Source organism: Athalia rosae, chromosome 5 (assembly GCF_917208135.1).
Source record: "Athalia rosae chromosome 5, iyAthRosa1.1, whole genome shotgun sequence".
Classification (NCBI taxonomy): Eukaryota; Metazoa; Arthropoda; class Insecta; order Hymenoptera; family Athaliidae; genus Athalia; species Athalia rosae.
In genome coordinates, this window is record NC_064030.1 from 4,474,015 (window position 1) to 4,490,145 (window position 16,131).

Sequence of the window (16,131 nt, forward strand, 5' to 3'; positions counted from 1 at the left end):
TAAGGATTTTTTAAAACAAACCATTCAGCGTGACTTGCCATCTTGCAAGGCGCTTTAACAAATTCTCTGATATTGGTGGTGGGAACATGTATTGAGAGATTTTCTTTCAGGAAATTAAAGTATCTAATTTTAAGATAAACCAAGTTCCGTTGCTGCACCGGCGCACGGACTTGGTATTTAAATCATACTCGCTCTAACGCTTCATGCGTTTTAAACCCAAAAACCGACAATTGTAAGAGAGCAAGTTTTACGCACCTTTTTGTGCCTGGGGCTTGACTTTCACGTGATTATTTTTAAGACGCTAATCAAAAATTTCACCTTTCAGTTTCGTAGTTTTTAAGACCCTTAGTTTTAATATACTAATCAATTTTTCTTACAGCTCGTAGTTCTTAATGCTAATCAATCCTTTTTTTCAGATCATAGATTTTAGTGTTTCACTTAGTTCTAAAACTCGTACTAATCAGATTTTTATTGCAGGCTGTCTCTGGCCACTAATAGATCTAGTCTGCTTTCTGATTTCAGATATCAAAATTCACGGGATTGCCGAACAGAGCGAACAGTTTATTCGTAATTGATTAAAATGCAGTGTTTGGTTTATCCAACACCGCATTTATCGACTGCAAATAAACTGTTTGCATCTGCCATTTTTTTTTTTTTTTTTTTTTTTTGCAGTTTTCAGGTCTCTTCTTGTACTAATCAGATTTTGTTCACAGGCTGTCCCTGGCTACTAATCGATCTAGTCTGCTTCCTGATTTCAGAAATCAAAATTTATGGGATTGCTGGACAGAGAGAACAGTTTATTCGTGGTTAATTAAAATGCAGTGTTTGGTTTATCCAACACCGCATTTATCGACTACAAATAAACTGTTTGCATCTGCTATTTTTTTTTTTTTTTTTTTGTGCAGTTTTCAGCTCATCTATCATCTCATCTCATCTCTTCGTACTAATCAGATTTTTATTGCAGGCTGTCTCTGGCCACTAATAGATCTAGTCTGCTTCCTGATTTCAGAAATCAAAATTTACGGGATTGCTGAACAGAGAGAACAGTTTATTCGTAGTTAATCGAAATGCAGTGTTTGGTTTATCCAACACCGCATTCATCGACTACAAATAAACTGTTTGCATCTGCCATTATTTTTTTTTTTTGCAGTTTTCAGATCTCATCTTCTTGTACTAATCAGATGTTGTTCACAGGCTGTCTCTGGCTACTAACACAGTTTGCTATGTGTTCCAGGATGAGTACATCGCACATTTTGTATCGAATTTTATTAGGAATGGGAAAAAATTATGATGAAAAATCTGGAATCATGAAAGTTACACACTTCGTAAATCTTTGAGGAAATTTCCGTCTTCCTAAAACCTAAAGGGAAAACAACGGTTCCATTAACCTCTTTATTGGATTCCGTGAGACAAGAAGATTGTTCGGTTTCATGTATACCCAAAGTTCTCATTTTGCAATCCATAGAAATTTGAGTAACTTGTTCACTTTATGTTTCAGGTACGCATCATCTGATAACGATGATTGACACCGGCTGATGGATCTTATTTTGTTTTCATCTTTTCTTGCCGTTTTTTATTTTTATTCGTTATTCGGTAATAGTTTTGTACTGATCATACTTGTTTGTCTGTTTCAGGTTGCATTTAAATTTAGAATTTTTGTCTGTTCACAGAAATCTCACCGATGCTGCAATATTTCATCATTATATATTACTCGATTTTTTTGCGATTATATTGTTATGTGATGAATAAATCAAGTTGTTTTTTCTGTTTCAGATTTCCTGATCTACATTCGAATTAACAATTTTTGTTTCTGTTTTTGTTACAGAAATTCCAACGATGCAGTTTATTTTTCTCTTTTTGCTTAATGTTATATGTTAATCTTTCTGACATCCATTTTTTCCTGATAATGATAATGTGTTAATGATGAATCGTTAATTATTTTTCTGTCCAGATTCATAATAATGTAATTGACAATTGTTTTTTCTATTTACAGGAAATTTTTCAATGTCGTTAATATTTTGAAATTCTTGAATTTTGTATATGTGCATATCTATTTCTTAATATTGATGATGATTGTCTGTTTTAACTATTCTGCTTGAACATATTATGTGCTACCATGTTTTCTGTATGTTGTGTCAATGTTTCATGTTAATGTGCGTGATGTCTTGTGCAAGTTTCATTGTCCATATAAAATGTGATTTCTATGTGCATATACGTATAACAATTGAAATTTGTGTCTACGATTACTCGTGCTTATTATATTATACCATTATACGTTTGATGTCTCTTTTGTTCCTTGTTGCATTCTCTAATTCTCTATAAAGCTATAGATTCCATACCGCTCGACGAGGGCTGCCGAGCGGATAGTGGTTTGCATAGGGCTCAGGGCGATCGTTCCACTATGTAAAAAACAAAAAAAACGAAACGAGCCGAGGACGCTACCTCTTGAACGTAGGATGCGTTCATAGGTGGTTAAGGAAACGCGTCCTTTTAATTAGTTGATAATTTTGTGTGTTTCAATACTACTGAGACATTGTTCATCATTCTCCAGTTCTTGGATTAATACCAGAAACTGGACGTCCCGACATGGGGCATTTCCACATCAAAGGTACAGGAATTGCACGAGGGGGAAAATCGCCAATGAAACTGACGAGAAGGATCTGCTGACGAATATTTGAGGTGTTTTATGCCCACGGGGTTACCAGGCGGTGAGTAATTTTCGGTGCCTACAGAAAGGGATGTTATTCGAACGAATGTTGCTCATTGTGTATTACGCGTCCTACTATATCTATACAACAATTCTCAACGGGATAGGAAAACGCACGCCGTATATTAGAAAATTAATCAGTTCCTCTAACGGTAGACAGCGGAGCAGCAGACGAGTGGACGTCAAACTGACAAAACGTACCGAAGCTTGTTGTGCTTGCTCCGTGTGTCTCGGTTCGCCAGAAGCGAGAAAAAAGCGGCTTCTCTCTGCGGCGTGCGGAAACTGAAAAATGCCTGAAAAATAACGATTGCCGAGCATACGTATATTGCTCGCGAGCTAACGGGTTCTAGCTAATTACAAAAACCCGACGGGAGATCACAAAATGGCTCCGTGGTGCAGGACGTGCTTTTATTTTTACGTTATTTTTCTCTTGCTTCTTTTCATTTTTTTTCTTTCTCTCTTTATCTCCGACATTTATTACTCGTAATGAAATAACAAAAAAAAAAAGAAATTCTCGACTGCAGTTTTGATTTTACAACCATGCGCGATTCACGTCTGATTTTTCAACGAATTATTTGCAAGTTTTCAACGCCAATTAAGAGCTTTCTGCAGCTGATTTCTGCAACCGGAGTTTAATCGTTCCATTAGACTTATGAGCGCAGAAGTTTGGACAAATTGAGGCACTACGACGTGAAAATGAAAGGATATATTCAGAGATACGATCTGAATCCTAAACATATACAAAGATAATATGGCCCAGTTTAAACAATCTGAGCACCCACCCGAACGACTAACGTCATTTTCAACTGTTTGCCTAACCACCCTTTGACTACGCAGCGATGGCTGTATTCCCGTACACGGTATACGCCGATGAAAATTCAAGAGGAAACGTCCAATTATAGATTCTACTTTAATGGGGAAAAGTCGATCGAGCTACTCGAGAATCGAGGTGACAATACACGAACCGAAATCATAATTCTTTCTCAAGCTCAAAAGAGCGTTGAAAAATAGAAACTTCAATCGAATGATCGCACTAATTGCCCAATTTTATTTTCCTGTAACTTTAATATTCCAAAGTCAACTATTTCCTACTGCTTGATAACTCGGGGTTTATTTACCGTTTGCAAACAACTCTGGAATCACTCGTCAGCCACAGAGAGCAATATCGGTCAAACGAAGGAGGTATGCAAAACAGGTAGAGGAGAAGGGTAGAAACGTCGAGGTGAATGAGCGGGTAAAAGTGTGCGTTTTACCACAAGGCGAAGTCTTGTATATATAAATGTAAAACCGGCGTCTGCCCCCTAACTCTGCGAAAGCATCGCGGTCTCGTCTAATTTTTGTTGCTTCCCTCCCTTTGAAGCGTTACAACAAACAACGAAAATTTTCCTCCCTCCGACGCTGCAGCTGGTAGCTATTCGTATAAAAATATACTGTATACCTACTTGTCGCGACAAATGAAAATTTAAGATAAGAAGAGAAAAAAAAAGAAGAAAAAAAAAACAAGTCGCACCCCACTGTACAGCGTACACCCTGAACGAGATATATTCTTCCGGCAAATTCCAACTCTTTGTCCTCATCAAGAGCGGTGCCAGCAGGGGGGTGTTTCCACAGTCTATAAACATACCCATACAGCGGGTTATATTCTGATGCGACGATGTTAAACGGTTTTCAGTCTTTTACTCGAGATTTTCCGGCGGTAGTAGAGCACCACCCCAACATCCAGCGGGTTACAATATTAAATATCTTGAAATGGCAGCGGCGGTAGATGAGGGTGGTTTATAAGGGGGAGGTCGGAAGGGACGTGGAGGGGAACGGGACGCGGGCGGGGGCGGAGGTCGAGGCGGGTAAGTTTTTCGGGGGAAAAGAAGGCGCGCGCCTTATCAAAAATTAAAATTTCATTCGGGCAGACGGTGCGAGAAGCGGGATAACCTGCAGGTAAGGTTACTGGTATGGTCCGGAAACCGGGAACCAAGAATACACGCGGCGTGTATAACCAGGTGGAGAACTCTGATCGTAGCGAAGGAATCACCTCTGAGCCCTCGGGAGCGACTCTCGCCCGCTATTCCACCTCGGAACATCCTTGAGCAGCCGGTCGTTTTCAGTCGTCCTCCTCCTCCCTCCGCTCTCAACTTTCCTCTCTTTCTATTCTCCAGTTCGTTCATTTATTCATTTATTCTTTTTGTTTATTTTTTCGTTTTTTTTGCAAACTTTTTACTCTTCATCTTTTTTCATATCCCTCTGCCGCAAGGTATTCCGAAAGGAAAGAAATCCTGAAACGAACCATGTCGTATATCATACGATATACCCGAGTCCGGAAATATTGCCCTTTCCAATGTTGAAGGTCGTGAAATAATCAGTGCCGGGTTCGTGCGGCGTTTCTAATTCCTCGGATAAGAGTAAAAAATCGAGCTTTTCCGATAATACACATACTTACGATAGCGTCATTGAGATTGCAGGTTGCAGATCAATTTCTTCTGCAATGTCGTTCAGTGAAAAGCTCAATTTTTTTCTTGTACTTCGTCAAAGCATATTCTATTTGTTTTTTAATACACAGCGCCATAAAGGCTGCGGTATAACGTAGCGTCTTGCGGATAGGTAATTCGATACAAACGAAATTAACTCGACTATAAAATGATGAGAATAAACTCGATTACGTGGATCGGATGGGAGACCCGTTAAATTTGATGTTCATCGATGATGTAGATGCAAAGACCTGAAATTTACCCATAACTTGTCCTGTTATATGACGTGAAATAAGTATAACGGTAACATCAGGGAATTACCAACGTTCGTTAGAGACGAGACGACGTCGGCGCGAGCGTCGGCTTTGGGCCGTGAGATAATCAAGTACAGTAAAGCGATAGTATACTTACACCGGTGTAAATCGAGGCAATCCATTCACCGCGAATCCAATTCAGGTCGAAAATCATCGCCTGCCACAATTGTCAACCCTTTTGCAGTAGCGCGAGTGTTTGGTACAAAGCTGCAAACGTGAATTTAGCTACTATAGTGCAATTGGCTAGTTGGTGCATGGTGGGTGATTTTGCCCGGGTAGGATATAGGTATATTCCTGATTATTATCGATTTCAGCCCAACAGCGCAATCGGATTATTCGAAACATCGAAAGCTTTCCAATTTTGAATTCCAGTCCGCAGCACGTCACCGATCGAGGATCGGAATCGCGAATGACGCGGTGTCGGGCGACCGTGTATGAAAAGTGTAATTTTTATCGGGACGGTAGGAGGTGTACGTATACGGGAAAACGCGAAATTGACATAGTTCGTTAAACGGCTTTCACGTCGATTTGTGACATGTTCCCCGGACTTTGTATTCCCGTTATATTTGTTCAAAGTGCTACCGAGCGAGAGTTGCATGCTGTTGTAGGGCGGGGGGATTTTATCCGTGAATATTCATCCACGGTAAAGAGCCCGCGGCGCAGATAATTTCAGAATTGTACACGGAAGGAAAGATAAAAATAATAAAATACGAAGATGAAAAAATGAAATAAAAATTACCGGGACGCCAGAGCGCATAGAGTAGCGAAAATCGAATCACGCTTGTATAACGTAATTATAAGGTGGAAAATAATCTTGTACGTATTCATTCACATACATATACATACAATAATAATGGAGGGAGGGCGAAAGAAAAAATAAAGACCCTCCCGGATACCGACTTTTCAAGGCACGGCATATATACCTCTACAAAAATATATACCATATATATATATACTTATTAGGGTGGGTTGAGAGAATTTTTTTTTTTTATTTTCTCAGCATAGGGGCAGAATTTGTACCTTATAAAAAGAGAAAATTTTTCACATGATATTTTGAGGTAGCCCACTCGTTTTTTGAATGTATAATTAATCAAGTGTGGTACTTCCAGCAAAAAAATTTTTTTTTCGGTCAAAAATCATAGAAAATATCTGAAAATTGTTTTTTACTCGTTCACTGTTCGAAATTTTTTTCCTATTATTTTTGTAATTCAAGTATAAAATCAAAAAATGACATGCTCTTTTTTGACTTAAAATTGAAGTTGATTAAAAAATAATCACGATCGACAATTTTTAGATGCTTCCTATAGATTTTGATCAAAAAATATTCGAATTTATTGCTCTACGAGGGAGCCTGAGCTTTGCTGGAGTCAGGTAGCCCGCAGCGTAGCGCTTTGTTGTGAGACGTCACCTTCGGGGCTGCGTAGAGGTGACACCCCACAACAAACCGCGCGCCCGTGGCTACCTGACTCCAGCTACGCTCGGGCTCCCTCGTAGACCGAGAAATTCGAATATTTCGACCCAATGCATGGATTGCGACGAATCAAAGTGGGTCCACGACTAAAACCAATCGATATGTCTTAATTTTTCTGCTCCCAAAAGCGAATAATTGATGATTGCTCGATCGATTGCATGAGTAGACGATCTCGGCTTTAGATTTGGATTCCTGAGCTGATTATATGTGAGATTACTCTTGAAGAGCCAAAACAAAATTCGATTTTTCAGCAAAAAATAAATCATTGTTTTAATTGGGTTAAATATGCTTTTCTTACGTATTTTAATCTCAGGAATCCGAATCTGAAAGAAAAATTTGCCCAACTCAAAAATTGACCGAGTTATCGCTAATTTTCAGCTTTTTGGGGTCAAAAATTAAAAATTGATTTTTCAGTCTATCTGGATGTAATTTGAGCTCAGGAATCCGAATCCAGAAGAAAAATTGATCTATCTTCAAAAATTACCGAGTTATCCCCATTTTTTCGCATTTTTTCGCATAAATTTAAGGATATCTCGAAGGGAAAAAATCGTAGGTCAACTTGGACAACGGATTCGTGTTTCTGAGGTCAAAATACATAAGAAAAGTGCCATACGATCGATTTTTAAAAATAAAAATTTTTGGTCAAAATCTGAAAAAATCGTAAGGGGTACCCCTTGGAAAAATTTCAAATTTTGGCCAAAAATTTTTATTTTTAAAAATTGATCGTATGGCACTTTTCTTACGTATTATGACCTCAGGAACACGAATCCGTTGTCCAAATTGAGCTACGATTTTTTCCCATCGAGATATCTCAATTTTTCCGCCCCAAAAAGCTAAAAATTGGCGATAACTCGGTCAATTTTATAGATAGTTCAATTTTTCTTCCGGATTCGAAATTCCTGAGCTCAAATTACATTAAGAGAGACAAAAAAATAAATTTTTTATTTTTGACTCCAAAAAGCTAAAAATTGGTGATAACTCGGCGAATTTTGAAGATAGATTAATTTAACTTTCAGATTCGAATTCATGGGGTCAAAATACGTAAGAATAGTGTCTTTCGATCGATTTTAAAAATACTTCAGTTTTGGCCCAAAAATCAACATTTTTTTTAATAGGGTTCATATGTTATTTTCATGTATTTTGATCGGAGGAATCCATCTATAAAATTAATGGAGTTATCGCCAATTTTTCGCTTGTTGAAGTATTAAAATTGAGATATCTTGATGGGAAAAATTGGTAGACTGACAATAAAAAACTCTGATTATGCGTATGCAATTACAAAGACCGACCATTTTATTACAAATCTATCAGTCTACCTTTCATAATGCATTACAACACGATGCAAGGGAAGAAGAATTTATTTGGGATTTTTTTTTTTTTTTTTTTTATGTACACTTGGTGCCTCTGTTTCTGTACTAAAGGTCTTAAGCTTTCGTAAAGCCTCATGGACAGAAATGAACTCGCTGGGTGTACCCTGAACCATTTAAATTCGCAGAAATGCCGCAAAAGGATGCCGCCGATCAGGTGGATGAAAGGGGTAATTTATGAGGTGTGAACAAGATCTTAATCAGGTGATGACAGCTCGGCTGACACCTGCTCACAATAGGAGCAAGAAAAAAAATAAGGACTGTGATTTCACACCTCATCACCTATTAAAAAGCCATAAATTATGTTTAAATTCTGGCACGTGCCGTAGGTCAAGATGCCCGAAGCACGTGTAAAAATAGGAAGTCCCATTGGCTGATGCGAACTTCTTTTTGATTGGGTGAGCCGGAGCTTGCCATCGAACTCCGCGCGGACTGCATTTGCCCAATGATTTTTATATATGGATTTTGGTGCGAGAAAGCTCGGCGTGGTGGGAGCGTAGGACGCGAGGCGATACGCCGCAAAGCGGTAAAAAGACGAACGAGATAGAGAGCGCTCGGGCCCAACCCGCTAAAATATGAAATCTCGGGCTACGTAACCCGCCATCACATTTCCCGTCGTATCTCGAGAACGAATGATCGGAATTTGATGATGCATTGAAATTTTGAATACGTGATTTCGTGGCCATGGATTTTATTCATAGATTAGGTTCGTAGCTGAATTTGATCTACGGATTCGTGTTCCTGAGACCGAAATGCGTTACAAGGTGTCATACGATCGATTTTTAAAATACTTCATTTTAGACCTAAAATCAATATTTTTTGCCAGACATTTTATCATAAGGTATTTTCATATATTTTAATCTCAGAAATCTGGATTCACAAGTCAAATTGGTCTATCTACAAAATTGGTCGAGTTATCGCCAATTTTTAGCTTTTTTGGGCAGAAAAATTGAGATATCTCGAAGGGAAAAATTCGTAGCTCAATTTGGACAACGGATTCGTGTTCCTGAGGTCATAATACGTAAGAAAAGTGCCATACGATCAATTTTTAAACTACTGTACTTTTGGCTCAAAAATCGAATTTGTTTTTCGTTCTTCAAGAGTAATCTTACATATAATCAGCTCAGGAATCCAAATCTGAATGCCAAAATCATCTAGTCATGCAATCGATCGAGTAATCATTACGTGGAAAATTTTTTTTTGCTTTCAAGTACCCCACTTGATTAATTATTCATTCAAAAAACGAATGAGCTACCTCAAAATATCAAGTGAAAAATTTTTTCCACATTTGAAAAATTTTCTTTTTTTATAAGGTACAAATTCTGCCCCCATGCTAAGAAAATAAAGAAAAAAATTTTTCAACTCACCCTAATACTTATATACGTATACGAGGGAAATAAAAATACGAGGGAAGAAATTGGGTTCGGGACGAGTGTACAAAAAGAAAACGATTCTTTATGAAAGCATCTTTTCCATCCCCGTGTGGACCGACAAAACCTGCCCAGCTTCCTGTAGCAGCGCAGAATATAACGGGAAGCTACAGAGAATTGAGTTAGGGTTTCCATTAACGGTACCAACTATACGAACCAGTCGGTATGTATTTGTATTGTATCTTATATTGTACCATATCTGCGCTGATATTTCAGACGCGAGCTCCGAGCAGGTAACTTTTCATAGGAATCCGGTTCAAATTCACGCCTATTGTCAGACGTATTTTTCGATGCTTAATCTCAATCTCGATCGGATCGAGTGACGTCAGAGGAGACGGTGAGATAGAGTCGCTCTACATAGGTGGGCCTTTGTCTATAGCTATTCGTAGTCCCAGAAACGTTGAATTTGCACGGCAGTCTGATTCGCTCCGAGCTAGAGCTTACAGTGTTTCGTCCATCATCGGCAATGAGCAATTCTTGTGTGCGTTGGGCTGCTGTGGTGTTCACCGGCGCTTCGAATCGGAGGTAAGCGAACGTGATTGAAAATCAAACAATATTCGAAGTGCGACTTCTATCTGCAATCGGGGAATTGTAGCTGATAGAAATTATTCATGTGCTCAATCGGACAGTAAATGAACAACATTTGAAAAATGATCAATTGAGATACCGGTTACTTATCTCATTATCATATATCATTCCTGATAATCAATTAATTTGGCCAACATCTGATTTTTTTGGTTTATTCGAATCGCTCAGTTTAAATATAGAAAAATGCTTACGTCCATCGGGTTCAAGGTGTTTTCCCGAAGCAACTTTCGCTCGAAAATTCGTAGGGAAATTCGTATTTGCGAACTGTGGACTTCTCCACGAGTGGGGCAAGATAACATGTCCCTAAAGTGCAGTAACCACCGGCGACGAAGAACTACGAAGAACGAAAGTAGAAATGGGAGTTACATCCAGGTATATAACTCGCGTTCCGAACCCCGTACACGACCTTATGACTCGTGCAAAATAGATGCCCCCTTACGACCTGCCTATACCTTGGCTAAATCGACCATAGAGATGAAACTGCGCAATTTAATTTGAAATCATTATTTTTCATGGCTTCAACATGCGTACAGACGTTGTAGCATATATGCGTCCGATATCAAGCTGTCACGTATATCGGTGGAATGACAAACCCGATTGTCTTTACCGTTTTCTTTTTTCGTTCTCTTTTTCGTAATTTCAATTTGAATTTCAATAACGTTAACATGTAACGGATATTGATAGAAACTTTCAATTAGTTGGGGCAAAAATTATTCAATCATCTGGCAAATATCCTTGTGAAAAGTAACTTCTTCTGAACATCAAGTTCGTTCGATTTTTACTCTTTGAAACTTATTAATCGAACGACAATTAGCGAGGAAAAATGCAGCTATTTCATCCCTTAATTTTTCGCTTTAAAATGTAGAGACTTATACTTTTACAGAAATTTTATTTTGCCTTTAATTTCGACGGTATTGTAGAGTAACTAACAGGGTCGTTCGCATTATGAATTTGCAGCATATGGCGTTACGCTCTCTTCACACTTTTCCTCACCCTTCGAAGTTCCTATCGCAACCTCAAAGCGTACTCGCAGCTGTATGCCACATGTAGTACGTCGCTCGCGTCGCGGGAGCAATTAAAAATATTACTAAAGTCTAAAGTCTCTTTTTTTCTAGCGTCCCGAACGCTGCTTCTCACGATGCCCGTTAAAGTGATATCGCACAAAAGGGCAAGCGAAATGTTTCCTTCGTTGAAGTAAAATTTGTCGCAAGTGATGGACTTTAGAAGTATATAAATAATTGGCGGGCGAGACGACGAGGGTAGAGACATGGAAAATAAATTCATCTTATTTAGTCATTTGCAAATATCAGGCAATATATTTATCACATGGACGTTATATCGCCATATTCAATTACGTGCGAGTACAGGGGAACTTGCAAAATAAGATCACGAGATGAATTAACGGTTTACAGAGATTAGGTGAAAATCCCTGTGCAAAATTTGCATCAGAAATAACAACGACGGCAACAAAATAATCACAACCGTCGTATGTCCCGAATAAATTGAATATTTAACGTCACAGTTTGTTCGTACAGATTTTTCGATTCAGTTATAGAAAAAAATGTTATCATGGGGTGAAAATTTAATATCGACGAAGCATAAGGGCGTCTTTGTCTCGTTGTCACTCAGCTTTCACATCACTTCCGGTAACGCCTGCAAAAGCTATAGGTGTACATAACAGTCATTTACCATTATAGGTATTCAACTCTTTCAAAGAACACCTCAAACTCACTTTTACCCCGCTTGTTAGCTGTAAGTGTTATTTACACGTCGCAATTTAACCGTACATTTCACCTTCGCATTACGCGCTCTTTGCATAGCTCACTTCACGAAACAGTCATAACCCCCGTTCTCTTTTATAAATATCCCCCAGTATCGAAAATTTAATTAATTTCTTTCTCCATTCTAGCGTAAAATGCAATCGTCGTGACATAATTGAATAACTTCCGCTCTCGGTAAATGTGATTTTCAAGCGAACGCTACATTCGAGCGAGAGGTCTTAATAATTTTATAACTCAATTGTATCGATTTATTGCAAAATATTTATACCTGCAACATCGCATTTTTATTCGTGGACTATAATATCTCCGAGTATACGAACATTAATCTTGCCGCAAAAAATATAACGGTCAACCAGACAAGACCGAATTCAGGTCATTCGTTGCTATCAGACTTCTCGAGCTTCCGTCGCCCTACCTCTTTTTTGCACTAAATATCGGAAGCTCTTTCATGGGCCGAGGAATTACACTTATCTGTGCACCTTTCCGTGTCCCTCGCACGAGCCGAGGCCCCCGAGATATTTGGAATATTCTCAACGTCGTTTTAGAATTAATGTCGCTGGCCATTTTCAGTGGAATATCAAGGACGGGGGAAAAAAGATTGCAAAGAACGAATAAAAGTACCAACTAATGTTCCCTCCATAATAATGAGCAATAAATAATGCGCAATAGTTTGTGGAAGCAATTGTAACGATAATTGATGCGCAAATCGATACCGGGATTTGTTCGCTATTTCTTTTTTCCGGAAACGTAGAGTAGGTAAATGATATTTATTTTCTTCGATTGGAAAAGCACTGCACACCTATAATACATATTACATGTTTCCTCTGTGCACAACGGAACCACGAAGAGCTACTGAGGAGCTATCAACAAGTGTTGCGAATCAATAAACTCCGAGGTATCTATTTCGTACTGTCCGCGGTCAGTCTCTAGTTTTAATCAATCCCCTCGTACGTTGCGCATCTTTTTCATACCTTCGTATACTCCGCTGTTGAGACAAAGAAACTGACGATTGAAAAATGCTGAAGAAAATCTATCGCATCCGCATGTTTTTCTCTTCTGAAAAATGTCGGGGTTTTACGTCAATCGTAATTTTCCAGACGAAAATCCAAACTTCTCGTTGCACAAAAATCGGTGACTCGCGTATAAGCGGAATACTCAACACGTATAGAAGGGAATAATTTCCCATATCTTCGAGCGAGCTGCAGTTTCTCCGTTTTTACTGTAATAATTCACGACAGAGAATTTACAGTATTCGGTATACTACAAGTTCTCTAACCCCCCGATATTTCTTTTACTTTCCGTTGCGCCTTCTCGGTTTTCCGGGCTCTACGTCAACGTTTATTGGCACTACGAGGTGAAAAACTTGCCTCCGACGTAGCAACTCTTTCTTGCATTTTCATGCTCATATCTTCCTCTGGAAGTCTATTGCCTCAGCTATATGGAACTTATATGTACAAACGTATATGTACAAGGATTTTTTTTCTTCGGAAGAAACGCTCGTACCTCTCTCATCGTATGTAGAATCACGTATGGGTATCCTGCACCTATATGTATGTACGCCAAAAGCGGACTTGGCAGCTTTTACATTGTCGAACGAGTATAACGCGTTCGCGTGCTTTCGAGCTTTCACACGATCGCGAATAACCACGTTCAACGTGTGTATGCGTACGGGAGTAACTCTGCTCCTGCTGCATGTGGACACGCGATTGCGAACGTCACAGAAACTAACGAAAACTTTGGAAACACAGGCACAAGCTTCGCGCTAGTATAAAAGCAGTAAAGATAGCATCTGATAATGCAGCCCGCACACGTTTGCGATGGCGTTGTGTTACGCAAAGGTGAAAAATATAATCAAACGGTTCATCGTTTTCAGCTATGAATACATATGGAGTCTAGATTTTCATTCCGTGGCGAAGTTTTTCGAGTTTCGTTATTTCGTTGTATTCGTGGGGGAAAATATTTTTAACTGGCTTTCGCAGTGTACCCGAGATTTTCACAGAACTAAAAAATTCAAAATTTCTACATATACTATTAATGTCACGGAAAACATACAGCCACTATACTCACCCTCATTGTATAATTATTATACATAGGTGTCTAACTGTGAGAGAAATCGTAACCAACTCTAGGAAATCTTCTCCAGCCCTTAGACTCTGAGAGAAGGATCTGGGTAAGATGCACGCGTCTAACGCAGCTGTCCACCTTTATCTTTCCCTGCAGGACCTTAACGTATATCTCGTTGTATGTGTTTAACGTATAGTTAACGTAATGTATTACACACACATATACGTATAGTTAGAGAGTAGCTGAGTAGGCAAAACCCTTCTACGATGGGGCAAGGTGGTCGCATAGTTACTTCACCGCTGACACCTCTTACCAATTTCTCCTATCCGGAATAACAAACGGCTGACGGGGTATTACAAGCCGCAAATTACACACTCAAATGCTAGGCGGAGGGCCCGGCCAACCGGTATAAAGGTTTCCACCGCGACGACGTCGACGACGTCGACTTAGGCCTCGAAATTAGAATGGTATTACCCTAATGAGATTCCGATTCGGTCCATGGGTCAGAGATAACTCTTATATGCCCACGCGGGTTGGAGCACCCCCGACCCTTACGCGCAGTGAATCCGCAAATCCCCTGTATACCGTATAATACCGTCGACATATCTGCAGCTCGGAGTTAAAAACAAAAATAAAGATAAAAAATAAACGGGAGGATAAAAAAAGGGAATAGGAACAAAAAAAAAAAGGAAAAAATCCGGTCTCGCTTTATAAGTCTCAATTATTTTCAGACTCGCAATGAGGGCCGTGAACACGGGAGACCGAAATTGTCTCGAAAAAATATCATCCACTTGCGTCAACCCGAATTCCACCATAGCGTATAATATAATATCTTCCTCTACGTATAGTAGTATGGCAGGCATTCTGCGCACTACCCCCACGAAGAACGAACGTGTAATAATACATATAAACGCAGTTGGATGTGAGAAAAATATGTTATTATACCGAAATGAAAGTGTTCTCTTTATAAACTTTTTTGTATCATCATTATTTCAGTTTATTTTCTCTTATTTTCTGCTTAATCGTTCGAAAGAAATGGAAATAATTGGGTAAAGGATACACGATACATGTGTATTCGGGTTGATAAATGATAAGCGAAAAAATGTTCAGCTTTTATATTCGTCGTTAAAAATCTGAAGACTTATTCAACGTACCGCATGCGGCTAATCAATGTAGACCATTGTAAAGTACGCGTTTGACCTTAATTGTTGTCCATTTTTTTTCTTTCATCTAATAAAAAGCTCTTCTCATTGCAAGGAATTATTTATGATATCGTACCGTCTAGTGTTAATACCGTAGACTTTTTTTCGGTAAAAAGTAATCCGAGTTTCAACTCACATCTAAATTATACCTCAATGATTTCTCATCACGATTCGCCATATCCCCTGCAAAAGTAAATTTAATTAGCTAGACCATAAAGACGATCTGAAATGATCTGTTGAAACGGATCAAGTCCAATGAAAAAAATCAATGACGCTCTTCGTAGATATGTAGGTACACTATCGTAAAGCGTACGAAGAATTTTATATGCTCAGTTTTTGCATACATTCATACCACATGCATACACCTAACTGGTATAATACTATGAATAATTGAATGAACTCAGGGAAGGTCTCTGGTAAGGATATATCGTAGCGTTTGTAGTGCGAAAGCAATTTTCGCGGGTGCAGGAGGATGAAAAGGTCGGAAAAAAGGAAAGGGGTTTCTAGACGGGCATCAGGTATGGTTGTATAGCCGCGTGTAACATTAGTTTTTACGGCAACGGTAGGACCCCGGAGACGAATCGGAACCCGTGGTATATTTTACCGCACTCAACGAAAACACCAGCCATATCCGCCGGTAGGTACCATATAGAGAAGAATCCTATACGTGTACGTTCAGCAGACCTTAGCCCATACCCAACCCAACATCATCCTACGGTATAATTAGGCCACTGGAGCCCTTTAC